Below are 11007 nucleotides of genomic sequence, written 5' to 3'. Positions count from 1 at the left end.
GGTTTTTGGTTATGTCGTTTGGACTAACAAATGCTCCAGCAGTATTCATGGATTTAATGAATTGGGTTTATAATCTGTTCCTAGATAAATTTGTGATAGTGTTCTTAGATGACATTCTGATTTACTCAAAAAGCCAAGAGGAGCATGGCAGACACTTGCGAGAAGTGTTAGAAGTATTGAAGAAGGAGAAGTTGTATGCTAAGTTCTCCAAATGTGACTTTTGGATTCGAGAAGTCCAATTCTTGGGTCACGTGGTCAACCAAGAAGGGATAATAGTTGATCCAGCAAAGATTGAAGTTGTGATGAAGTGGGAATAACCGAAAAGTCCCATGGAGATCCGAAGCTTTCTGGGATTAGCTAGATATTACCAAAGGTTTATCCAAGGCTTTTCTTCAATCGCTACTCCATTGACAACTTTGACCCCCAAAGGAGCTACTTACGCTTGGAGTGATAAGCATAGAGAAGCATTCGAGTTGTTAAAGAAGAAGCTATGTGAGGCACCGATTCTTTCTCGACCCGATGGATTTGAAGACTTCGTTGTTTATAGCGATGCATCCGAGGTTGGATTGGGTTGTGTTTTAACCCAAAGAGATAAGGTGATCGCATATGCGTCTCGACAGTTGAAAGAGCATGAAAAGAACTACCCGACTCATGACTTGGAGTTGGCGGCGAGAGTTTTTGCTCTGAAGATATGGAGGCATTACCTCTATGGCACGAAGTGCAAACTGTTCACTGATCATAAGAGTCTTCAATATCTCTTTAGTCAGAAAGAATTGAACATGAGGCAGTGACGCTGGCTAGAATTAATTAAGGACTACGATAGTGAGATACTTTACCACCCCGGTAAAGCAAATGTTGTTGTTGATGATCTCAGTCGGAAAGTCAATCTTGAAAGAAAAAGGCCAAGAGCGTCGTGGAGAGTATAAAGAAAGCTCAAGAAGAAGCTTCTAAGAAAAATGACCGAAAGGAGGAACGTTGGGGCAAAACGTTGGTGTTTGGTATAAACAATCATGGATTGAAGGTGTTTCAAAATCGGATTTGGATACCTAAGACAGGAGGAGTCAGAGATCTTCTGATGGAAGAAGCTCATAAGACCATGTACTCGATTCATCCTGGTAGCACTAAAATATATATGGACCTGAAACCCTATTACTGGTGGCCGACGATGAAGCTCGACATTGAAAAGTATGTGGCGAAGTGTGTGACATGTGCGAGAGTCAAGGCACAACATCAGAAACCATATGGGAGTTTAGAACCTTTACCTGTGCCTATGGGTAAATGGGAAGACATTGTTATGGATTTTTTTCACTAAACTGCCCAGATTAAAGAATGGTCACGACATGATATGGGTGGTCGTTGATCGATTCACTAAGAGTGCGCATTTCATAGCAGCCAATGAGAAGTGGTCAATGGAAAAGCTTGTGAATTCTTACGTGAAGGAAATTGTGAGGCTTCACGGTGTTCCGTTAATGATTGGATCGGATCGTGATAGCCGTTTCACATCAAGGTTTTGGAAAATTCTACAAGAGAATTTGGGTACCAAGTTGTGTTTAAGTACAACTTACCATCCACATACTGATGGTCAGAGTGAAAGAACGATACAAACACTTGAAGATATGCTGAGAGCATGTACCCTGGAATTCCTAGGTAATTGGGATGAACACTTACCTTTGGTAGAATTTTCCTACCATAATAGTTTCTACTCGAGCATAAAGATGGCACCTTATCAAGCTCTGTACGGACAGAAATTTCGTACGCCGTCTTGTTGGCTTGAGGCTAGGGAAAAGCAGTTTATGGGACCCGAGATGGTTCATCAAACTGCTAAAAAGCTAAAAATAATTAGGGAAAGAATGTTAGCAGCTTAGGATCGTCAAAAGAGCTATGCTGACAAGAAAAGAAGACCGATGACTTTGAAGTTAGAGATTTGGTTTTACTTAAAGTCTCGTCGTGGAAGGGAATTATAAGGTTTGGCAAAAGGGGAAAGTTAAGTCTAAGGTTTATTGGACCGTAAGTTCTTCAGATGGTTGGGAACAAAGCTTATAAGCTCAAATTACCCGAAGAACTGAAGGGAATTCATAACACTTTTCATGTGTGTTATTTGAGGAAGTTCATGGGAGAAGTTCCCAACATGATTCCACTTTCGGAGTTGAGAATCAATGAGAACAAAAGGTTGATTCAAGAAACAGAGGCAATCATTGACCGAAAGACTAAGAACTTGCGACGCAAGATGGTCGAATTAATGCTTTTCCGATGGAAACATACGAATGGGCCAAATCTCACTTGGGAAATGGAGAGTGGCATGATGAGTCGCTATCCGCATTTGTTTGTTGATGTGTGATTCCGGGGATGGAATCATTCCAAGGTGGAGAGAATTTGCACACCCATGTTTCTAGGCTTGTCATTAATAGCAATGTAATAGTCTAGGTTAACCTTTGTAACCTGTCTTGAAATAATAAAGATGTATTATTTTAGTATTATGTGTTTTGTGCTTAATTGTATGACTTAAATAAATTAAGGATAAAAATATAAGTTAAAATGAAATATTAGATAAGCCCGATATCGATACATGAAGACGTAGTGGTTGTAACGAGCTTTCCGAATATATAAAGAATGTCGAAATCCGAGTTATAACGAAGAAGATATGACATGTCAAAGTTACGCGACAGAACCAGTGTCACACCCCAAAACCGACGACGGAAACGTTTCGGGGCGGAAGACATCATGTAAAGTATCACAACCAATGTACATAGTAAGCATAGTAAACACAAAACATTACATTACATAGGAATAATTACATTACAGTAAGCAAAGTAAAGTGATACATGTTTTTATCTATATAATAGTTTGAACAAAAGTAAAGATGTGACTTCTATACGCTCTGTCTTCTTATGTAATGTAATGTTTTGTGTTTACTATGCTTACTATGTACATTGGTTGTGATACTTTACATGACGTCCTCCGCCCCGGAACGTTTCCGCCATCGGTTTCAGGGTGTAACAGATTGGTATCAGAGCCCTTGTTTATAGTGAACTAGTATACCAAACCTTACATGGTATAAGACTATAAACACTAAGGGGCCGAAGTGATTTGAACTAAAAATATACTTTAAAATATAAGTATTTTCAAAAGTATAAAATTATACCTAACCGCCGGAATCCGTAAACTCGAGTAGAAAAAAACATAAGTAAATGGGTGTTGTACACTGCAGTTAAACCTGGGCAGTTATGTAGTCGTGTCTAGGGTTAATATAGCATGATCAACTATATTCATTCGAGACACGGCCAACATGTGCTTGGGAGTGACTGTGGTGTGTTGCATGCCTAAAATTTACCTAATATCCAAACAATGAATCATCGTTATAGCGAAACATAAAATACTATAGGTGTATTTTAGCCAGAGCCGAGTACATTGTAGAAATTCATTCCGAGTGGTGCTACTCACTCCTTTCTTAGCAATAGTTTATCTGCTTTGATAACTCTTTCATGTTTTATTTCTTACTAGAACTTTATATCTGTCATAAAGAGATATCTCTTGTTCCATATCTCTTGATTCAATTCAGAGGACTTATGATCCTCTCTTTCCTGGCTATTATAGATCAAGATGCCTCCAAGGAAAAGACCTAGCTCAAAGAACAACAATTCTCCTCCGCCACCACCTCCCTCTCCATTTGATCCCGCCATGTTTCAAGCAGCTGTTAATGCTGCTGTGGCTGCTACCATATTCGCAAATGAACCTAGGTGGTTCAGGCGAGCCAGGAGGTGGAACTCAGCCTCAAAACCAGGAAAGTAGACAGGGACACCGGAAGGAGTGTTCCTACAAGGACTTTATGAACGTGAAACCCACGCCCTTCAATGGCACTGGAGGTGTCATTACCCTAACCCGATGGTTCGAGAAAATTGAATCTATCTTTGAAATTTGTGCCTGTTCGGAATCGGATAAGGTAAAGTTCGCCGCCTGCACTTTCACCGATAGAGCCCTAACTTGGTGGAACGGCCGAGTCAAATCCTTAACCCTACCTATAGCCAATGCAATGGGTTGGGAGGTCATGAAGGATCTCATGCTTGCGGAGTACTGCCCTCGGGGCGAAATGCAGAAGCTGGAACATGAACTCTGGAACCTGAAGATGAAGGGTTTCAATATCGCCGCTTATACCTCCAGATTCGATGATTTTGCGCTCCTCTACCCGGGAATGGTTACCCCGGAGAGTAAAAAGATTAAGTGATTTATCTGGGGGCTGACCCAGCCAACCAAGGGTAATGTTTTGGCTGCGAAGCCAGACACCTATGATAGTGCCAAATGCTTAGCGCAAACCTTGATCGACCATAGTGATGACCTTGAAGAATTGGCCACTCTGAAAAGTAAATTTTGGAAAAAGAAGAAGGTTCATTCTTCCCAAGAGTCTTCAAAGAAGCAGCAAACTGTGGCAGTCCACGCTGCTACTATCCCTGCTGCTGTCTCTACCGTTGGATCCACAGCCCAAACACCTACCAGTAGGTATGCTGGTACCCTCCCTCTATGTGACAAGTGTAAATTCCACCATAACCCCGGCCCTTGCCGTGATCTATCATGCTCCAACTGCGGTAAAAAGGGGAATACGATTCGATTCTGCAAAGCCCCAACCCAATCAACAAATCAATCTTCCGGAGCGGGTGTCGGATAGGCCTCCTACGGATGTGGTGAAGTTGGGAATTTCAAGAGAAACTACCCTAAGGCAGAAACAACTGGCAACACTGGGAGAGTCCTAGCTATGGGACGAGAAGAGGCTGTCGCCGATCCCACCGTTGTCTCGGGTACGTTCCTTCTCGACAACTCTTATGCTAGTATCCTTTTCGATTCTGGTGTTGAACGAAGTTTTGTTAGCCATACATTCAAACGTTATCTTAAACATAATCCCCAACCATTAACCGAAACATTTATCGTCGAGATGGCTAACGGTGAGAAAGAAAACACTAACGACATATTCATAGGTTGTACCCTTACCCTGAACGATCATTCTTTCCCCATTGACCAAATGTCAGTTTCCATAAAGAGCTTTGATGTTATCATTGGTATGGATTGGTTGAGTCCCCATCATGCTGATATCCTCTGTTATGAAAAATCCATCCGTCTCAATCTCCCATCTGGCCAGACTCTCATGATCTACGACGATAAACTTAGTTCTAATCTCCGTATCATATCTTGCATCAAATCTCAAAAGCTTATACGAAAGGAGTGTTATGCATTCCTATCTCATGTAATCAACGAGAGACAGGAAGTTAAAGACCTCGAGAGCATCCCCAAAGTCTGCAACTTTCCTGATGTCTTTCCCAAAGAGCTCCTGGGAATTCCTCCCGAACGTCAAGACGAATTTCATAACGACCTAATTCCTGGAGCTAATCCTGTAGCCAAATCTTCGTATCGCTTAGCTCCAGCATAAATGCAGGAGTTATTCAGTCAGCTTATTGAGCTACTCGACAAAGGGTTCACCAGACTGAGTTCCTCACCCTGGGGAGCCCCGGTGTTATTTGTGAAGAAGAAAGATGGATCCTTTCGGATGTGTATAGACTACCGCGAGTTGAACAAGCTGACAGTCAAAAACCGATATCCTCTTCCTCGAATATATGACCTTTTCGATCAACTTCAGGGAGCCAGTTACTTCTCGAAGATAGACCTCAGATCGGGATACCATCAGCTTCGAGTTCACAAGAATGATGTTTCCAAGATAGCATTCAGGACTCGATATGGACACTACGAGTTCGTAGTGATGCCCTTTGGTCTAACCAATGCACCGGCGGTGTTCATGGACCTGATGAACCGGGTGTGTCGTCCTTTCCTGGACATGTTCATCATCATGTTCATTGACGACATACTTGTCTATTCCCGAAGCGAAGACGATCACAAACAACACTTGAGATTAGTGTTGGAAACACTTAGAACGGAGAAGCTGTATGCGGAATTCTCCAAATGCGAATTCTAGATTTGGAAGGTAGCTTTCCTTGGTCACGTGGTAAGAGAAGAGGGTATACACGTGGACCCATCCAAGATCAAGGCGATAGAGAATTGGTTGGCACCGAAGACACCCACAGAAATCCGTCAATTTTTGAGTCTCGCTGGCTATTATCGCAAGTTCATCCAGAATTTTTCCAGAATCGCCAAACCCTTAACCACTCTAACATAGAAAGATGTACCCTTTTGTTGGAGTCAGAAACAAGAAACCGCATTCCAAACATTGAAGCGAGCCTTGTGCAGCGCGCCTATTCTATCCCTGCCCAAAGGAACAGAGTGTTGGATTAATGTCTAAGTCCATAACTATAATTGGTAAGACTTCACCCGACCCGGCATGGTCCATTTGGGTTGCATGACATCATGCACTTGGATAGACTATAATGATAGAAATAAGACACTTATGGTTATTAATATATTATAAGTTCTAGTATATTAATAATAAGAATAATAAGATTATTTAATTAGTATTGATCAAGAATTAATCTAGGATTAATTAAGTGATCAAAAGAAGACTAATTAAATATATGGGTTGATTGTGTAAATCATCCATACTTGTATAGTGGACTAATGCTCCATGGATTATCAAGTTGGGCTAAAACCCATATGATGCTCCATGGATGCTCCATGGTGTATTTGAACCCATGGATCCAACGAAATGGAAAGTCATGACAATTAGGGTGTACCCTAATTGTAACACTATATAAAGATCTTATTCTTGACAAAATTGACACTAGTATGATTCTAGAGAGGGCTAGCTGATTTCATGAAGTGTAGAATTCTCTCAAGTTATTCCAAGTGTATTTGGTGTTGTGTGAACCATTTGAGGTGTCACACTTGGGGCACTAGGCACTCAAGCTTCATGAAGACATTCTACATCAAAGAGGTATGTATTCTATCTTGTTATATTGATAGTTTTGTATGCTAGATTAGGATAATACCTTGGATGTTCATATTTGCATGTATAATAGAGAAAACATAGATCCAAGGTATTTAGGGTTGCATGTACACTTAGGAGTGTTAGAATGCTCAAAACCCAACAGTGGTATCAGAGACAGGTTTGTTTTCTTGTTATACCTGCAATAGAAGCTGAAAAAACGAATTTGTTGTTGTCTGATCATCAGACTCGGCGAGTCCATGCCTAAAATGTGATCAATTCGATCCAACTCGCCGAGTCGGTTCATGCACTCGACGAGTTGGACCCCCAGACAGCATATTTTCGAGGTTTTTGGCTAGAAATGGACTAGGAACATTACCCTAAGTTGTTTTTGAACTTATAAACTTGTTTTTTGATGTGGTAATGTTCGTGCTATTCCATTTTCAAAGATAATTGTCAATAGATTCATGTTTTGTATTAGTTTAAAGGTTAGACTAATTACATGAAAAAGTTTGATTTGAATTATCTTGTTCTTATGAGTTGCTTAGATTAATAGAAAAGTTAATTGAAATAGTTGTTTTCAATCCATTTTAATCTAAGAGTTGAGTATAAAATGTGTTTGTGTAACTTGTCCTCAAGTTACATGAAGAGTCACATTAAAGACTCATAAAAGTTGGCAATGGTTACAAAATGAAGAGTCTTGTGTCATTGAATTTTTTTTTATGACTCCATAACTTGTCCTCAAGTTATGGAAGTTCAAGAGTCACTTCATTAAAGAGTAAAAGTGTAACCTTAATTAATTCCATAAGTTATAAAAATAAAGAAAAGTTAATTCTTTTATTAGTTTAAAGTCTTCCATAAGTTATGGAACTTGAAGAGTTTTTTGGATTAAAACTACTTTAAACACATAAGTTATGGAATTAATTAGTTTTGAATAGTTTCAAAACTTGCCCTCAAGTTTTGGAATTTGTAAAGTTTTCTCTTATGAATACTTAAATTCCAAGTTAGCCCTTAGAATTTTAAAAGTTAAAATTCAACCCTTATACTTTATAATATTATAAGTTAATAATATATATATATATATATATATATATATATATATATATATATATATATATGTATGTATAAGAGTAAAGTCGGTCTTACCGCTAGTACGCCTCATTCACGAAGTCGGTCTATAAGGTGGGTATAAGGTTGTTGCCTATAAAATGGCAACTTAATGGGTGTCCACTCTCACCCACCGCTTGCTTGACTGGTGGAGGGTCGTTAGCCGAACGGGTTTGACAGGACTATAATTCTCCCTTCATTAAAAGTATTAATGATAAATACTAAGTAACTAAACTCTTAATAATACCCAATCTTAGTTACTTAGGAAAAATGTGAATAAGGTGCTAATCCATGAAATTACACTTTACACTTTGTCTAAGTTGTTAGTGGAGCGTGTGTGGTTAACCGGCACACTAACTTGGACTTAACAAGGTAGGTAAAGGGTGACTTAATATTTATCATAGTATCGATGGAGCGTGTGTGGTTAACCGGCACATCGATTGAGGGGTAATTTATTAAGGGTACCAAGTAATTTGCATGGTTACTTCACACCTTGTTTTGTGATCCTCGGCATCCCAGTCACAAAACCTGAAGGGCACACTCGAGATTGAAACATGCGATTGAACAGTTCAATGAATCTCAAAAGATCTAGGAGTTTCAAAACCAATTAAAACCTAATAATAAATTTCGTTTATCTTGGTGGAAATTGGTGAATCGTCATTCACCTACCTTCAAATATTTTATAGCTTGGATTACGGCATACCTCTTCTAAGTTATAAAATAGTTTGTTGGGTCCTAGCCTTAATATTTCATATTGGGTGTCATATTAAGGACTTTAAGATCAACTATCTTGAATATCTCCCAAAACATGTCTGGTTTAGACATTTATGATCTTCCCAAATCTCTTGAAACAAGCTTTCCTAAATGAAGATGATGTTCCAATGGAAATCATACTCCTTTCACCTCCTCCAATTATTCGCCCTACCCCACAAGTTCTTGAAAAGTTTAAGGTCACTCAAGCCCTATTGGCAAGGCAAGGTCTAGGTGTGATCACATATTGGAGATGTAGTCACATATTGACAAGCCGAGAGAGTTGGGTGTCAAAGTCTTGAGAAAGTTGGTGGTTCAACTACTTTCTAAGTCACATAGTGAGTTCTTTTTGGAACACCTATGAAACAGACTATGACAAGAACCTTAATGATCTTATTTATTTGTTAAGATCAACTTCCTCAAAAACTTGATGGACATTGACAATAGTGACACAGGAAATCCAGAAAATCATTCTCTTCCCAATGGAAAGGGATCGGCCATAGTCAACTCGGTTGAACAAATGGTAAAGAGAAAAGCTAAGTCTGTGATAGTCCTGTGTACCATTATCAAAGAGTCCATATGTTTATATTGCCAAAGGAAGGGTCATTAGTTGCGAAGCTGCCAAATTTACCTAAGGATGTTAAAGTCAATAAGGTTGACTCTACTTCAGGTAAAGTCCACTACTCTAAGGTGCTGTTTGTTTTTTGAAAAAAACCTCTTCAAACCTCTTACTGCTGCGCGGCGCAGCACACGCGCAACACTTTTCATATCGCAGCTGTTTGTTTTTTAGAAGTCTTCTGAGTCAAAAACCTCTGCACAGGCTCTGTTTCGCGCAGCACTTGTACTGCCTCTTCTAACCTCTTCCAACATCTTCTTCTTCTTTTTTTATTGCTGAAATTTTGATTATATGTTATTAAAATTTTATTTCACATTTTTTTTTGTTTTTTTTTCGTTTATTCTTATTGAATTTATTTTTTATTTTTTATATTCAATAATGATAATTTCTTGATGAAATATCATTATTTTTTACTAAAATATCTTTATTTTTTGTTGAAATATCATTCTTTTTTACTGAAATATCATTAATTTTTACCGAAATGTTATACATTATTAAATTTTACGTATTAAAAAGTTATTTTCGGTTTATAAAATTAATTTATTTTAATTTTTTAATATCTGCAGCAGTATGCAGATGTTAAAAAAACAAACACGCTTCTTATTATAGTCTGCAGCCGTTTGGTCCACCTCTTCTACTGCAGAGGGTTGCAGAGGTGGTCCGCAGACTTCATGAATTTTTGCTTCAGAAAATCAAACAGCACCTAACTCTGTTAAGTTTCTATTCTGAGATTCCTGATACATGATGTGACTGGGTCACATGGTGATGATTTAAGAATCAAAGAAAAGTGAAGAAACTTAAAGAAAGAATATGTTGAATAAGATCGCGTAGATGGATTTCTATCGCATAGTTTGAAGATTTGATTCTTGAGCTACTTCTTAGGAGTTATGAGATCTTGCTTAGGAATAGATAACAACAAGTTTTCATATGGATTGTAAGGATAAGTTTTTCCGCATAGTTTTAAAATAAAAGAAAATTTTTTGATTTTAGTTATTTTAAAATATCCTTACAATGGCATTTGAGGAAAAATTGTTGCTTATATGATTCCATTAATAGCAAGAGTGGAAATATGAAATTGATTCCTTCATTTGTGGTAATGTCTAAATTTACCAAATAAGGAAAGATTTTCATCACCCAAGTCTCAATTGGACCGGAACTTGGAATCATGCAAGTTGTATAGCATGATGAATGAGAACTTTCAAGTATTGGAAAAATTAAGATTAATTACTTGTTCACATGGATGTGTGAGTCAAGTAATGGACTAAGGGATCGAGTACATAGTCATGTGCACTAATTAAGTCCACCACAAAAGATATAAGGCTATTCGTCATAGTTTACTAAAGCTCAGTAAATATGATTATACTTACAAGCTTAAGTGTAACTCTGAGACATTGGAAAAGGTTTCAATGCATAGCAGAGCGGATAAGAAGAATCAAATTAGGCAGAAGGATAAAAGTTTCTCAAATCTGAAAAGATGGGAGAGTACTTTAGTATCAGCTTTGTGATCATCTTAATGATTAAGAAACCATATCAAAATTTGTTCTCTAAGGAAGTCTTAGTGCATTCTCATGACTAAGAAGAAGGGATCTGAATTGTTGAAATGGTTAAATCAAGAAGATGAGTCATACTTCGTTCCAATACAAGTCTTAGAGTCATACTCCAAGATTGTAATTTG

Source organism: Lactuca saligna, chromosome 4 (genome assembly GCF_052625555.1).
Source record: "Lactuca saligna cultivar CGN05327 chromosome 4, ASM5262555v1, whole genome shotgun sequence".
NCBI classification, from domain to species: domain Eukaryota; kingdom Viridiplantae; phylum Streptophyta; class Magnoliopsida; order Asterales; family Asteraceae; genus Lactuca; species Lactuca saligna.
This window is presented reverse-complemented; position numbering follows the sequence as displayed.